The sequence below is a fragment of the Solanum lycopersicum genome, chromosome 5 (assembly GCF_036512215.1).
Source record: "Solanum lycopersicum chromosome 5, SLM_r2.1".
Lineage (NCBI taxonomy): Eukaryota > Viridiplantae > Streptophyta > Magnoliopsida > Solanales > Solanaceae > Solanum > Solanum lycopersicum.
This window is the reverse complement of record NC_090804.1, coordinates 68,677,424-68,696,088: the sequence shown is the minus strand read 5'-3', so window position 1 is coordinate 68,696,088 and position 18,665 is coordinate 68,677,424. Positions and strand designations below refer to the sequence as shown.

Genomic DNA, 18,665 nt, shown 5'->3' with positions numbered 1-18,665 from the left:
AAATCATTTTATTGAGATTAATTCAAAGCCTGAAAATATCTTTTAAAAAATTAATTCAGCAGCTTATATCTATGTCGTAAATCGTAACATGATCAAATGTCTATAGCTTTTATTTGCTGAATACAAAAAATTTGTTGAATACAATTCATAAATCGTATTAAAAATAAATATATTATTTGAACAAATTCTACTGAACCAGCATGTGGCTACTAGCTCTACCCCGGCTCCAGTAAAATGATGCCCCGCAAATCATACTAGAGAGTAAATGCACTAGACAAGCCTCTTACTATAAACTTAAGGGAAAAATATGTAAGAAATTTTAAATCTAATATTTTTTTATATAATAACCGATCACTTGCTCAACTAATTTGAGTATCGTCCCGATACTAATTTCAAAATTCTTACGATCATGCGTGACTGTTCACAGCTAATTTCGAGGGAGTTGCAAGTTGGTAGAATAGTCAAAAAAGTGTAAATAACACATGCATACAACAAACACAAAAATCTATCAGAAATTAATTAATCGAATAATACTATATAGTAGGAGTTTCTGGTAGGCACATGACTCTCCTGCCAATATTAATTACTGTTCTCATTCATTATTCATTATTGAATCACATAAAAAATTGATTTTGAACGGTAACTTATATAATAATTTATAAATATTTTTCAAATTCTTAATAACATTTGATCAAATAATAATTAATGAGTATCAGTAAGCGTTTTAGTACTATTTAGTAATATGCATATTCGTCGCCATAAAAGCTATTTATTGTTGTGCCATAACATAAATATTGTTTAAGTTATATATAATATTGTTAATACAAGTAATTATATTTATATTTAGAGAAGATTTGAAGTTTCACCTATTAAGAAGCACAAAATATGAATATTGTTCGATTAAGAAGTGAACGTTTAGAGGATAAAATGAGAACATTAAAATGAACATATGAACGTATAGCTAAAAGAGATTAAATTAAGAATGACAATATAGAATTATATATATATATATATATATATATATATATATATATATATATAATATAATATAAGGTAAAAATGATTTTGGTGATTGACAAAATGAATGAAGTGCTACAGAAATAATGCATATACACATGTAAACATGAGATGCATGAATGCCCTAGTGAGAGAGTTTGACATGTATGAAGATATGTATATGTATGCCAAAAATATATTGAAAATATGCAGTCAGACAAGACATGATTTAACTGCGATAGTTTATCGATACATGAACTTAAATAAGGAATATGAAAATTGAAGATTAAGCTTAGCTAAAAGGTTATTATTTTTTTTGTTTCTAATTATTTGATTATTTTTAAATTGACACGCATATTAAAAAATAATGATTAACATAATAAAAATCTATGCGTATGTACACATAGTGATTTTGGTATGTTTTAGTCGATTTGAAAGTCTATCGACGATAAATTCCTTATCTTCACAAGATGAGAGTATTAAACCTATCTATATATCATTCTTTCCGTACCCTTCGAACATAATTATTATAATTATGTTTATATTGTTCTTACTTACTATAAAAACAATCTTTATTTCTTTCTCTCTTTTATTTAAATTTTTTTTAAAAAAATGAAAATTTATGTGAGGCACATTTGGAAGACTCTGAAGTCATGAATAATAACAGCACGCACCATTAAACTAAGCTCTGATTTGTTGATTACTATAGCTGAATGCTGACCAGTGACCACCATAAAGTAAAAAAAAATATTATTCAAATAATTTATTTTATTAACATCCTTGTTTCATAAATATATATGTATATATATTTTCCAATATTCAGAATCTTGCGTGCTTGAGCACCTAACTCAATCATATATTCTTCAAAACTTATAATAAACTCGATACGATATCATGTTAAAGTTAATACGATATTATATTAAAGCGTATGATTATTTTATTTAAAAATTTAAACGATAGAGAAAAAAATATTTAGTGGTGGTGGGGGTTTAGGGGGCACTAGTCCTACAAAAACAATTTGAATATGTATATATCTGACAATATTATTCCCACACTTGTTCCTTCCAACACACTATACGATAAAAAGATTTCCATTTTTAATAATATATACTTTTTAAACTTCTTTTTCTTCTCCTTCTCTTTCAATTTTCCTATTCTGTGTGTAATTTTTTTGCAGCCTTTTCTAGATCATGATTCATCCCTATGGTTGGTCAATATTTTAATAATGATGTATTCCACCACACAACATTTTTAAAAAAATAAACAAATTAAAACCTAAGTATATATTATAGTAGTAATTATTTTCTCGATCTCATATTAGTTAACCTATTCCTCTTTTCGAGAATTAAATTATATAGTTTTAGTTAATATATATGAATATATATTTTTTAGTATATTAATATAAAAGAATTATAACTTTAAAAAGTATTTAATTAATTTTAAAAATTAATCAAATTTAAGTATTTAATTAATTTTAAAAATTAATCAAATTTAACTTTAGGTAAAACATCAGAGCTAATATGTAATGTGGGGAGTTTATAAGAACCAAATTAATTTTATGGTATTATTGGACCAAAAATTTTCTTGTTTTATCAGTGTTGAGGGTATTTATTTATTTAATTTAATCAAAGGAAATTATTTTATATTTAATGCATAGAAGTGGACATAATTGTAAAGGTTGTTTAGTTTGAGAATACACGCAAAATATTTGAATAAAAAAGAAATATTTTATCATATGTTTCAAATGTTTAGGAATATATCATAAAAGATTTAGTGATGAGTTTAAGAGACCGTCAATAATAATTTTTACCTTATATATACATGATAAACGTTCATATTCAGTTCTGTTTAGTAATCAATTATAAAAGTTTATAATACCTATTTACAAGCACAAAGACTGATCTGAGATTTAAAACTTGATCGTAGATATTTACGAAGATCTCAGGTTAATATAAAATAATAAATTCATTGTTAAGTAAAATAATAAATTCCTTGTTAAATATTTCATTAATGATATTGTATAATCAAGGCTAGCTTAATCCATTCTCTTGAAAGTTTTTATGACCTCATAGCATAATAATAATTATTATTCTTAATCTATTTTCTAGTTAGTATTTTTATAGAGAAAAAAAACATTCCTAGCAGGTGCATGATTTTGCTCAAAGGATGTCTTTTCTTGAAAATTACTTTGTTGAATGTCATGTAGTATTCATCAACATATCCTCTGTACCATTGTTTTTTTGACTTTTATGTTGTCTTATATGCAATTTTTTAAAAAAATTGAAAAATAAATTAGGATTTTTTTTTCTATTAGCTCCAATAATATCTGAAAATCTCAAGGGGTTTTCTTGACTCAACATGTAAAAGTTTTATGTGATCTGATGAATTGAGACAGAATATTTTGACCATATTGTAAAATTATGTCACAATATGTAAAAAGAATTCCCTAAATAGTTATGGATTTGAGGTAGAGAGTTAGAATTTAATTTTTTCCATTTTGGTTCATTTGTATATATGATTATATTTATTGTTGTCTCATATGTGTTTGGTGGTATATAATTTGCGGGGTCTTTCTCTTTAGAATCTTAATATTATTGCGTACTTGATAAAAGAGTTTTACAAACAGCAAAATTAAATTCTAAAGACATCAAAAAAAATTACGATTTGAGTATTTTCTGAAGATAGGTCATTAATAGTTGAGTATTCCTATACTAAAGGCACTAGATAAATATTTATTGGAATTATATATCTTCTATGGCTAGAAATAAAAACCAAACAACTCTTCAACACTATAAGAGTCTTACACTAAAGGGGTATATTTGTTATACTACTCTTATATCATATGGCAGAGAGAATAAGTTATTATCCCGTTATGTAATCTTAGATAGAAATTAATTCTCATCTAATAAATTAATTTTGATGTTTAGTTAGATAAGATGATGTCTACTCTTGAAAAATACTATTAGAGTCAAACACATTTATTATTTTAAATATAATTAAGACTTGTAAACACGAGAAAGGATCATCATTAACATTTGGGATTACGACTTAGATCGACTTGATCAAATTCATTTTAGGTTCCTCTCTTATTTTTTTGCATTCTAGTTAGTAGTTTATACAAAAATGCGAAATCAAAATTTAAATAGAAAAAGAAATTTTTTTTTTTTTTTTTTTGCAAAAGAAGAAAAAGATAGGATGAGAATCGAACCTCATACTTAAACTAAACACAATAAAATAACAACTTTAATTGTGACCTATCTTAAATTCTCTCTTTTTAGTGACTTTACTTTTGTGTTGATAAGTATGTACGTCAAATAATTAATAAAAAGTTAGATGTATTTCCCTACCAGTCTTATCACTTTGCAAAATTTGATTTAACAAGACCTTATGGTATAAAATATTGTCTTCAATTCAACTAAATTATAATGGCGTCAACTCATTCCTTAAAGTACTTTCAATTGACAAATGCAAAATTATTCTCTGTCCTTGGTGGGAACAACTTATGTGTGTGTCTCTCATGTCCTTTGTTATGTTAATCATATCATTAGCTTCATTTTTCAACTTTTTCTAAATCATGATAATTTTAATTTTTTTTATCCAGTATTCGATACATCTGTTGAGAGCTAAAATCTGAATTTTGATATAGAATATCTATTTAGACCTTGAATATGAAATTGTAATAGCTTCATTTTTGAACCTTTTCTAAATCATAATAATTTTAATTTTTTTTTATCTGGTGTTCGATACATCTGTTGAGAGCTAGAATCTGAATTTTGATATAGAATATCTATTTAGACCTTGAATATGAAATTGTAATAGCTTCATTTTTGAACCTTTTCTAAATCATAATAATTTTAATTTTTTTTTATCCGGTGTTCGATACATCTGTTGAGAGCTAGAATTTAAATTTTGATATAGAATATCTATTTAGACCTTGAATATGAAATTGTAATAGCTTCATTTTTCAACCTTTTCTAAATCATGATAAAAAAAATTTATCTGGTGTTCGATACATCTGTTGAGAGCTAGAATCTGAATTTTGATACAGAATATCTATTTAGACCTTGAATATGAAATTGTAATAGAAAGTCCTATGCACTTTGAGTGCAACATTTCATTTTGAAGTCGAATTATATTTAAGATTTGAAAATAAAAATTTTAAATGTTAAAAAAAAATTATTTACCACGCTATCACGATATTTAGAAGGTGAATCATGTTACTACTTGTTAGTTAAATAATTAGCATGGAAGGTTTTTGGAATTATATTTTTTTCTCTCTTTCTTGTCACACCAACTAACTTTGACTTTCTGTTAAGTTATTTTCATTGATACGTGCAATTTTTTTGGCCTCATATATATATACACTTTAATTAATAATGGGCTCCAGAAATAATTAAGGTTTGACCATTATCATTGTAAGGAAAATAGGTGAGGTTAATTTATCCTAAAAGATAAGTAAGTATATTAGACGTTTTGAATTTAGCTTTGAAAATAAAATGGTGGTTCGTAAAAATATTTTATCCTCCAAAATGAAATTTATGAAATACAAATACAAATTAATTACGTCACGGAATAAATATTGAATAGTTAATTAAAAATAAAAAAAAATAAAAAATAAAGAGGATCATACACAAGGAAACTTACTCGATCAAATTAATTAATACATATTTATCCTATAAATTAGTCGAAAGCGATAAATTTGTTAGTTATTTCAATAACAACTTACTAATTTATAAACACATTTATACGAAAAGGAGACTCGATTCATCGGAATCTCTGTCTATTTTGATATTATATTAAAGTGTGAGATTATTTCATTCAAAAATTTTAAGTCGTTCGAGAGCACACTCTTATTAGTTGATTATATTTCAACAGAAACTTAAAAGAGAACATATATTATTTTAATTTCTCATATTTGTATCGATAATTAATTCAAATTTATATTGAAGCTTAATAAAATATCGAAAGATAACTATTTATCAAAAAAAAAAAACTTGAATCAGATACCTCTATTTAAAAAGCAAAAAAATACTAGCGTAAAATAAAATAAACTAATGAATTGGGGAACCGAAAGCAAATTCTTGGTCAAAAAGATTTTAAATAAACTTTTCACAACTATAATGAGAAATAATATTTTTCATCATTATGTCTTAGATTTAATTCAATTTGTTCATCTTTTTCTACATAATAAGATATAATTGTAACTTTATAAAAGTGTGTATCTTTATGTCAATTTGCTGATGTGTGGCATATAAGTAGCTTTCATGTTTTTTAATATTTTTATTTCTTTTAAAACAGAGACATCATTATCATATCTTATCATTTTATTTTGGCCCATTTAAAATCCCTTTTCTCTGCAAGAAAATCTACACTTTATGTTATCTTTATATATTAATTATAATAATTCTATGTTAAATGTAACCTTCAGTATATAAAGTCATATGAGAGCTGTATATATTTTGGAATTTTGTATTATTATTAGCAACACATCAATTGAATAACAGTACACACTACTTAAAAAAAAAAACTACACTTTTTGGATAAATTTTAAATTTAAACAGTGACATTATTTAGTGATGGATTATTAAAAAAATTATTAGTTATAGATGATTTAGTAATAGATTAGAGATGAAGTGTGTATCTAATTATATTTTCTCTTTAATCCTTTTGAACTTTGATTAATTTATTAATCTAACCTTTATTTGGATTGAAGTATATGGTTTTGATCCCTTTTATTTAAGTAGCAAATATATAATAGAATCATGTCAAATACGAAGTAAGAATACAAGTATAATATAATATACGAGTAACTAAGTGATACAATTAGTATTATGTATTTTTTTCTGTTTTTAATGTGTTTTACTTAACGTAAAACTAAATTATACAAATACATGTATGATAACTATCAATCACTCCTTAGTTTGATATAATTATATGTTGTCTTACTATTAATAATTGTTTCGTACTAAATTTTAAGTAAGATAATTGTATCAATGATATTAGATACCAGATACATTTTAAAATATATATACATGGGAGAGAGTCTAATGAGAGAAAAAAAAAAGAAGAGTCAAGCGAGAGAGTCAACGTATATCTTTTGATATATGTATGTATCTTTGATACCAAAATACATTTTGAAATGTAGATACGTCGAGAAATAAGAAAGAGAAAAAGGGAGAGAGGATAGAGTATGAGGCGATAATCCCGACTGTTGCCATGGTCAACAAGATTGAAACTTCCAGGAAAAACTTCGAACCGAGAGGGCGATCCTCCGTGTGAACTGATCGTACCCTGGTAACTACCTTACTTAAGCAATTCTTTTTGTTCTTCTTCTTTCTTAGTTGAAGTTCTTATATTGTTTCTTTCTTCCATTTATGAATGTTATAACTCCTAATCTTGTTAGCGGATCTCTTTGATAGTTCGACCATTATTCGCCTTCTAACTCAACTATTCGATTGTACAACTATTCTGATTGCGAGTCAAAAGGAATGGGATAGAAGTGAAGTGGGGGATCAAGAACGGTCTTAAGTGTGTTTGAAAATCGACTTCTTTATTAAAAAATATCCTTTATTGCGCTCACTCTTTCAAGACTTTTGCTCGTATGTCAATCTATTCGACTTTTTCTTGCAAATCCTCTCTTTTACGCTTTCGACTATGATTGGGCTCTTCAATAAGAAAAGGGGTTTAGCGAGAAAATTAGCTCACACCCATCTTTGATGAAAAAAGCCGCGAGTTTAGGTAGAAAGAACAATCAGTGTCACAGAGATTTCTTTTGTTCTACTCTTCCTTTACATGAAGGGAATGAATGCCTTATTGGAATGGATTCGGGATCGATCGAGTAGCTTATTCAAATGTTGTGAACTCATTCCTGCTTTTGCAATACCAGCGCATCTTGTGCCACACTTGTGTGGAAGGTTGCTCCACCCGATCGACTTGGCTTAAGCCCGATAAATTAACGAATCAAAATTAAGTGCCATCCAATCACTTAGACTAAAAATAGCCGATAAAATTTTAAATTGATAAAATTAATCTAAATTAAGCTCCCATCCAATCACTTAGATTAAAAATAACAATAAAATATATATAACTATATATAATTTGATCAGAAAAAAGTAATAAAATTTTTCAGCGATTATTTTTATAAAGATCTCATAAAAACTAAATACTTTAAGATATGAATAGGATATTTGGAACTTATATTAACTATATACACACGAATATTAAAAGTAAATACATCTTGAGGGTCCCAATAATACAACTTTTCATGAATTCCACATAGATAAAGAATAAAATCGACATATATATTTCTTTTCAAACTTCATTTAATAATTTTTTCTTAATATTTTATTATTTTATAACTCTGTGTGTATGAGAAATTGAGAATAATACATCATCATGAGTTTCAGACTATATACTTGCATACAAATGGAACCTTAAGACAATTTAGGTAAATATTTGGACAAGAAATACAGCTACTTTCTTTTTGCAAAAAAAATTTAATTATTTCATAGGTTTATTTCTTAGGCACATGAAGCATGATGATGTCCTAGCCCTAATTTGACCAAGAATCATAGGCTATAGCTTTCATATCTATATGTAAAAATGTCTCTCTCTCACACACAAAACACAATCATGATGTCCTTTTCAAATTTATGATTAATATTTTAGTAAAAAATTTGTTTCATGTCTAGTATTAATATTCGGGTAAGATAAATTAGAAATCGCGTTAAAACCCTAATTTGTATAGAAAATAAAAAAAAATCTTACTAAAAAAAAAATTGAGTATCAGGGTCAGATCCAGAACGAGATTATCGTTGGCGAGTGGAGGTAAGGGAGGAGGGTCTAGGGAAAAGTTTAAATAAAAGAGTTCCAATTATTTATACTAAAATCAATTCACTTATAAGCTTACTAACATATATAAATTTTTACAATAAGCATTAATCACTAATTTAATAAAAATAATATATTCATCAAGGACTTGGTAAAGAAAATGGCTTTCAAAAGTAATAGGATACCTTCTACTCTCTTATGGTTCAAACTATACTAATAATACTATATACTAAAAAATGTTGGTAAGAAAGTTTTTAAGGTTCGACTAGATTTAAATTAGTGTAAAAAATTTTACTCCTTAATGTCAATAATCTTATATTAGGAACTTAAACACGAAATCTATGAATAACGATAAAGATAAAGAAATATTTACCATACCTTAAACGATCGTATTTGGTAAGAGGTTAATATATTTATACACACTAAGGTCTAACATAATATAGACAAAAACTGTTCACACACATATAAACCTGACTAGCTTGTTTTATTGATGTCAACTCTAGAGTTTTATTGGTGAACTTGTATAGCCAGCAAAAGATTCTCATAAGATATTGACCATTCAAAGAAAAAAAAATTCAAATAAAGTTAAGAGTATGATTGCAAATTTTCTTCCTCACTTGCCATGCACTTTCTTGGCAATGTCACCTTTAATTTGCTATCTAATTTAACCTAATTCTTGAATTATATATATAACAACAAAACCTTATTGTTAAATAGTATATGGTACTAAATTAATTAGACTATATTTTACATCTTGCTAAACTGTTCTCCTTTTCTTTTGTGGTTGGTTTTTATTTTCGATCTGTTTTTTTTTTTGGAATCAGACTATTTCAATTTTTTATTAAAAAATCCCATTTTACAGGAGATAAAAGCGCGTAATTGCTACTAAAAGTAACTCTATATATACCTAATATATATTTAAATTCGAAATATTTCATTAAGCAGATTGCTAATGGCCAACTCCTCCTCTCTCCTTCCTACTATTTTTTTTATGTAAGACTTTAATTTAAATATGTCATTAATTTATAAACAAATTTAAAATTTAAAATTCATAATCAATTTTTATAAATCGCGAATTAAAATATGATATATTCATCAATAGTGTATTTTTTAAAAGACTATAAAATTATTCAAAAGATATCTGCAAACAAGTCGTATTAAAATGTGTAATTTATAAATATTATCAAATTACCGTCTATATAACAAGTAAAGATGATCTGATGAAGGGGGGATTTTAAATTGACAATGCATATAATTTAAACGGTTGATATATCAAGAATTAAGGTATATAAAAGTATATTGATAATTGGTTAGATTAGTTGTAAAACTGATAAAATACAAAAAAGAACAGAAGATAAAAAGAATGAAATAGGAGTAGGGGGGGCAGAATAAAACAGAGAAGATAAATTATGGGTAATGTTCTAATTTTTTTTTTCATTTTTTTTTCTGTTTTTAACTTTATTGTTTATTTAAAGAAAGTAGGAAAAAAAAAATTAGGAAAGTTGAGAGGAATCCATATTGTTCCAAACACATGCAGACAAAGTAGTTTCAGAGTAGAAAAGCAACCATTGCTTTGAGACCAGAAAAAAGGAAAGTGAAAGAGAGAGAAAGAGAGAAAGATATTTTTCGAGTTTATATTATATACATTGTTAGTATTAAAAGTAGTACGATCATTATTTGATCACACAAGAAATATATAAGAGATTTATATTATTGAAAATAAGATAGTGAATCGACTTATCATATGGTAATATGATCAGAACAATAACATGTTATAATTAGTTAATTTATGGATACTTAGAATTTTTATTGTAATTTTATGTTAGATTATTATACAATTTCATAACTTTAGATCTTAAATTTACCTCAAAACACAACTAGAGATAGCTTAGGGATGAAAAACATATAACCCATTCTTGTACGGATATAAGTCATATATATTATTAGTATATAAACGTTTTAAAATTATTAGTGTTGTTTAACATGTTATATAACAAGTGTAACTAATTGAGTGACATACTCTCTTTTTTAAAAAAAAATTGTTTGAAACAAGTTATAATTCTTCAAAAAAAAGATTTTTAGACACAAAAATGTATGATTTTATTTTAAATCATAAGTTTTTTTTTATAAAACTCAGTATCTGATTAAATATTACCAAATAAATTGAAACCGCACAAGTATTTTCTTTGAATATTTTTTAAAGTGATTTGACTGTATAAAAATCTTGTTGACATCATTATTTTATTATATAAATGAGATTTAAACTCGACCTCAATATCATAACAAGTGTAACTTATTTAATAATATATACTTTCCTTTTTAGTTTGTTAACAAAAAATTATTTCCTTTAATAAGATGATTTTTGGTCACTCAGAAGTCTGTGACTTATTTTGAGCCACAAATTTAATTTTTTTTCTTAAATTCTGTATCTAGTCAAACACTATCAAATAAATTGAAATAATATGAGTATATTGTTTAACTATTTTTAAAAATGACTTGACTATATAAATATTTTTGATGTCATTATTATATAAATGAAATTTAAACCCTCCCCCCACCCCACCCCACCCTACCCCACCAAAAGGAACTTGGCCATTTTCCCCTCTTTATATGTCTCTATATATCTACTAGGTGAAGAACAAGCTTACAAAAATTCCTTCTATCTCTCCCAAAGAACATAAAAGCAAAAAAAAAAAAAAAACACAAGAGATGAAATCTCTTTTCTTATTTCTTGTAAATTTTAATTTCTCAAGGCTATGCTTGTTTTGTGCCTTTATAAAAGGGTTGATAATACATTTTTTTTTTTTTTTGTGACTAGATACACAAAAATGAGTAAAAGAATCTAGTTGGTTTTATGGTTGTATACATAATTATAGTTTTTATTTTTATTTTTATGGTTTTATGCTTGCATACACAATTATAGTTTTTAAAAAAATTGTGGAGTTTGAAGATCCATTTGATTAGGACCCTAATTTGATCATTTATTTATATTTCTTATTTCATTTTTATTTTCACTAGATAAACCATTATTCTCCTCTTCTCAATTCATATTTCTCCATCTTCTTAATTTTTGAAAAAATATATATATGATCATGGGCAGATTATGAATTTAAAGAGCTAAAAATTTTATATATACATATGAGTGTGTATATATGTACTGATACAAGTCGTGTACACGTATATGCCTGGCTCCCTGTATGCCATTTGCAAAGCTCACCGTAATATATCGATGGGCCTTGTTGAATGGCGTATGAGGAGCCAAGCATATTCCGATATCGTGTATATGATGTTGAAATATGTAACCATCTCGTCATATAAAGTTACCTTCTTTTTTTCTTTCTTTCTATTAATTTAATTTGTTTCTGTTGAGATCTAAACCAGGTTATGGTGATTGATGAAGAATTCTTCATTCTCAGTTGCAAGAGGTATTTTTAAAAAATTAATCCATCCTTTCTACTCTCTAAATTTACATCATGATAATTGATTATATAACTAGGGTTTCTTAATTTGCTTCCTATATATGTGCTTTTAATTTATTTATTTTTAAAATAAGTTTGTTTCTTTTTTTCATTTGCTATATGTCATGTTTAGTGAATTTTTGATTTTCCTTTCATTAAATTTTAATGTTTGGATTTTCTTGTAGTTATTATTCTACAAGAAACTTTGATATTAGTAGATGGATTAATGAAAGTAGTAAGCTAGTAATTAAATTAAGCATATTTCACCAGAGATTTTGGATCATCAGATTTTGAAAATTTTCTTCCGAATAAATTTACACTTTCTTTCACAGTCATTCACTTCTTAGTAGTAAAATGCATATTAAAAGATAACATCAAATTTTAATAACCACAAATCTATGTTACATGTTCTTGTTTCTATCACCTAGAGAATTATACTTTTTATAAAATGTATACTTACTTTTTTAAGGATCTTTTGCAAATAAATGAAAATAAAAAAAAAACTTTCGTTCTATTTTGCAATGAGTTTATAGAATTATAGTTATATGAACTTAAAATATATAAATATTTGTTATAATGATATATTTTGTTGATGAAGTTAGAAAAAATGGTAAATTAAAATAAGTGAAATTACGTTTTATTAGAAGGTTGTAATGTTGTTATAAATTATTTTTTATTTAATTTAAATTGTTTGTGATATCTTTTTTGTTTTAGGGTTTTAGTTCTTGTTAAGTGAGAGGTATTTTTTGGTATGGGTTCTGTAATTAGGGTCATTTGTGTGACTCATGGGAGAGACTCATATTCACGAGATTACATAAACAAAAAAAACAAGAATATGCATTTGGATTTGTTAATTTTTTTCTTTGTTTCAATTGAATGTTTTGAAATTAAATTTGAAATATGAAAACTTATTGTTGAAATTTGTAGTTTTCTATCTGTTCTCATAACATATCCAAATTATAAGTTTTGAATATATAATATTAAGTTGCTTCATTAATAACAAATAACATAAGTATTCTTTACTAGGCAGTTTTCTTGAATTTATAAGGATTTTTTTCCATTATTATAATTAAATATAATAATAATAATAATAAAATCATATATATAACAACAATGAACAACCAAAACATCTTAATAATACCTTAAAGTGTTTTCAATATATTACTTTGGATATATTTATAAAAGCATTATTTATTATTACGAAGATTTGAGTAGTTTAATTCAAAATACTAAATTATTTCTATTAAAATATACTTTATTTTTCTTCCTTTTTATATAAATTTTATACCTTATTAAAAACAATATCCAATAAATAAAATCACAAAACTTACGATGAAAATCTTGAGGCTTAAGAATTTGCGGTCCTTGAACAAAGGTTTTACAACTTTCACTCTTAGAGCAATCTCTGCTAACACTAAAATCTCACCATTGGGGTAAGAATACTATAATGCATAGGTAACCTTACGGATAGTGAAAGTAAAGATTAATGTATTTCATAGACCTTTTACTTAAACAAAACATAATAAAACAAAATATGGAAAATAAATTTAAAAGCGAAACTAATATACCGGACATAATGAAGAAGAAAAGAAAAATAACATATATAGTATGCATGTGATTAATTATAATAAAACTAACAATGAATCGGTTTCATACTTTCTCATCTTATATCCTATTCTTTTTGGTCTTTATATCATTCTATTTTAAAATTACTGTATTATATAAGGTATACATGTATATATATCTTGTGTGATACTAATTTAATTTAATGTTTGTATCCTTTTTTTAGATGTTAGGTTTTGCATTCATGTCCTAGTTTTTTGAACAACTAATTAATGTATTACTGATCAGATTTTATTCTGGCCTGTCTCTTTTATACATTTTACAGTGTTTGGAAGGACATTCTTTTGTTTGCACAAATTTGTCTTAGAAAATGATGATTACTTCTATTTGTAGAAAATTATTGTAGGGTCACATGTTGGATTCTGACCTCTTAACACAAGAAACAAAAACAGAAAGAAAAAAAAAGACAAATTTTTAAACTTTAAATTCTCTCTTTTAAGTTGAAGTTTAAAATAATAGAAGTAGATTGAGTTTATGATACACTTATTTAGATTTATTTCTAAAAGAAATTGTTAATACTGATCGTTTGTTCTAATTTATGTGACAATATTTTTTGTTAATTTATTTTGACATGATTTTAAAGTTGGAAAGAAGATTAACTCATACAATTTTATTCGATGAGAGGTTTTAATATCATCAAAAATTAGGATATGACATGTTTTAACCCTTAAAGTTTCAAAAAAAATTATAATAGCCACTACTATTCTTAAATTAAGACGTCAACGAAAATTTTCATCTTAATTTATGTGATATTTTTTTTAATGTACAAATTTTGAAAGTCTTTCTTTTATTTCTTTAATTTCGTATTCTGCCAAAAATTATCACATTCATAGTATTTTTTGGGTACAAATATTTACACATAAATCATGCATGCTTTCAACTTGGTACGAACTATACAAACTATGGGATTCTTTTAGGGTCAGAGCTAGCTAGCTCAGTCACTATCCAAGAATAATTTGTATAATATGTATTTACAACTTTACATTATGTTTTATGCACTTTCTCAATTCAATAACTTCTTAATATCTGTTAATTTAGTTGATTTGATTCTCACTTTATAGAGTCGGTGTTGTTATTACTTGTCCCCCGCTCCCGTAAAGCTAATAAGAGGCTTTATAAACAACAACATTTTGTTGATGCCTCGCAACTTACCTTGAAATGTTTTACCTATAGTTTTATCGATTAATATTAGGTTTTTAATACTCTATTTTGTTTTAGCTTGTGGTGAAATAGATAACATCCTTTTATCCTTGAATGGAACTTTGGATTTGTGCTTTTAGAATAGAGGAAATCATGATAGAGTGAGTTTTTCCTTTTAATAAGTTATATTTAATGTAAATTTGAATTAATCAGATTGATCGTACATTTTTCACTGAAATACACTATACATGCAAAGTCAAAATTACTTTTACATGTATTTATAATGTATATTGAATCACTTGGACTTTGATGAATATTTACTTTTTAATATTTTAAAATCCATCGTTAAAAATTTTGACTATGCCATTATATATTAAGTACTATGTATTATAATGTGTTGGAGAAGGGGAAAATTTTCACTTTGCTTTTTACAATACCTATGTTCTATGGCCATCTCTTACTCTAGTTGGTTACTACTTACTAGGGAATATAACATGGTCAAAAATTCAAGAAAAGTAAAAGCATGCATATAATAAAAATATACTCCATATTCCTTCTTGGAATTAAGAAAAGAAAAAGAATAGAAATCAGCTTTTCCTAACCAACATATCAGTCACCCCCCCCCCCCCCCCAAACCTAACCCAAACCCCAACTAAACCAAAACACAACTAGTAACATTATATTATTTACATATGTATTTTGAATATAATTGTAATAAGCTAGTTGGAATAACTAATTATTTTAACAATATAGCTTATTGATTAATAAAAGTTAGAGAAGAATCATGAGATTGAATAATCAGATCTCAAAAAATAATAAATTTTATTATTTGTTCGAGTCTTAGTGAATAGATTTTAACCAACATATGTTCATTACAAAAATAATAAATATTAAGCCATGTTTAACTTCTATTTCTAAACAATAAAAAAAATCTCCCTAACAAATTATCAAGAAAAAAATAATCTAAGAGGTAATTTAGTGTCATGTTACTAATTTCATCTTTTCAGAAGCTGATAGGAGAGGGATACCATCATTTAAAAAATTCACTATTAATTACTTATTTGTGATTTTATCTTTTTAATTATTAATAATATTAAATAATATAAAGTTATTTTGGTATCAAATATTCATAAAAGTTAAACTCAACTAGTAACAAGTTAAAAGTTTTCACCAACCAAAACCTACAAAGGTTCTTTTACCTCTAACCAAACTCCTATCCACAAAACATTCTTCTGAATTGCCAGCTTATTGTCTGATTGTGAAAAGAAAAAGACAATTAAAAAAATAAAAAGAAAAAAAGTGGATAATAGTGGCCACTAAAACTATCTTTTTCTTTTTCTTTTTTTAAGGGAAAAAAATATTCATAATCTTTAATCTGTAAAAAGTAGTGTCCTTTTTTTTTCTTCACTTTTTTTCACTTTATTATTACCTCAATTTCTGATGAATAATTTACTGTTTAACTTTATTCTTTAACAGTAAAATGGACAGCCCCTTTTTCTTGATTGCCCACCTTAGTGCTTTTTTTGTACAATTTTTTTTCTGACTATTTTTTTTTTTTTTATAATATTCCTTTTACATAAGTAAAATATCATTAAGAGGTGATCAAGATCAAGACTTGATATATGGAGGTATGAGTCTTGGGTTATTCGCCCCAATAGAGCGACCTCGGAAATTTCACACACATCTTCGTATAGTTGACATCGACTCAATCGACTATTATGATCTTGTCTTGACTCTTGAGTTGTAGAAATATTCACTAATAATTGTATATATTAGGGTCAGATATCCACATCACACCTCTTGAGGTGTGAACAACTAATGTGAATCTATATAAATTCAACCTGTTAAGATTTTAATTATTATTAAATTCATTAAATTTTAAAAACTATTTGTTCATTATACTATATTGCAATTTTAGTAAGCTTGTACATATAAATTTATACTAGCTTCAACGTCAAAAATTATGAATTTAATTCAAACTTCGCATATAATGATACACCCCTCTCCTAGGAACGATCATTCCCTGGACCCATCATAAACATGAAATGTTCGTGCATCTTCCTTTTTTTTTTTTTATATAGATAGTGTTATTTTCTGTATATACCTAATATAATTTTACGACAAGGATAATCGATCACACCGTACCTTCCATCCATGTAACTACGTACTCACTAGTGTAACAAAGGACAAAATTGAGCAATTTTTCGTTTTAGAATAGTTTTATAGTTTACACAATATTAATATACCTGAACTTTCTATGTAGTACTTTAGTTCAATAATTTGTATAAGTAGAATACTTGAATTTAATAATTCATGGTAGTTTTTTTAAAAGTAAATAATCAAGATATAACTGAATTTTCCACTGATCTGTTTTCTGAAAGTTTTAGAAGAATAATATATATAAGAAAAGATTCTAAAGATATATTTTCTGTGTATGTATTCTGTAGGTTCTGAAAAATAAATAAGTACTTCAAAAGATTCTAAAAATATTCAACTTGCTTGCATCACTTCCCTCTTTATTATTTCCTAGTTTGATAACAATAATTTATCACCAAAGGATGTGTGGTGACATTGAGTTTGAGTTTTGAAAATAAATAACTTTGATATGATTTTTTTTTAAAAGAAAGTTATTTTATGTAATGCTTCTGAATTAACAGAGTTAGTCAATAAACAAAGAAAAAAAACGATATTTCTCATTTTTAAGTAGGTTTTCTAGAGAAAAGATTTTCTATAAATGATGGTTCAAGAGTACGTGATGCAAGTTAACGTCTATAGAAAAAACAGTTACACTTCAAAATTATGATCTCTAAAAGGTTGGCCCAAATTCCCCTATGAGACTGCACCCTGTCTTGGAGAGCCTGTTGTAGTTTTCAATTCCTTTCTATTTGACTGCATGATAAGTAGAAAAGGCCCAACATAGTCCACTATATTTTTAGATGGAGGCTTAAAAATGAGTTAAAATTTTATGTGATTTCTGTTTCAGTCGATTCGATTTAAGTAATATTTTTTTATACATATATTTAATATTAGATAGTTTAAGGTGAAACAATATGTGTGTATATATGATCCTTTCGAGTGATCAAGTAATTTGAACTTGAAATTTTTATGTTGGTGGTCTCAAGTTCGAAATCTTTGCCAGTGAAAATTAGAAGTTTGTCTTCTGGACCGAACTAGTCGAGCCGAGCTTGCCTAGTTTACAAGATTTTTACCCTATGTTGTTGTTGTCATGAGAAAAACTATATATACATTATTTATGCATTTTATAACTAAGCAAACATATTTGAATAAATTAAAAGAAGTTAAATTGTTTTGTCAAATTTATTATGACATTGACAAATTAATGACTGAAATTTGCTCTTTATGATATAAGGAAGTTATGTTTCAAATTTAAGCTTATTAGAAATAAATTTTGGAGTTTGTTAAACGGATGTTTTTTGATAGATTAATGATTGTGTTTTGTTCTCTATGATATATGAAATTTATGTTTGTTTTTATATATATTTCAATACTGTATGACAGAGTTGAAACAAAGCTAACTGAAAGTTTATCATTTACCTGCATTTTAGTAAAAAAATATTTGAACTTTGCCTTTAGAAATAACACTAAACATCAATCGAG

At 25.8% G+C, this 18,665-nt stretch overlaps 1 non-coding gene across 1 annotated transcript; it reads left to right on the top strand.

Moving 5' to 3' along the window:
* Positions 1-11,989: 11,989 nt before the first annotated feature.
* On the top strand, positions 11,990-12,118 carry MIR160a (microRNA MIR160a). The gene has a single exon (NR_107984.1). It is a non-coding gene; the product is annotated as a microRNA MIR160a (primary transcript).
* The last annotated feature ends 6,547 nt before the right edge of the window (positions 12,119-18,665 follow it).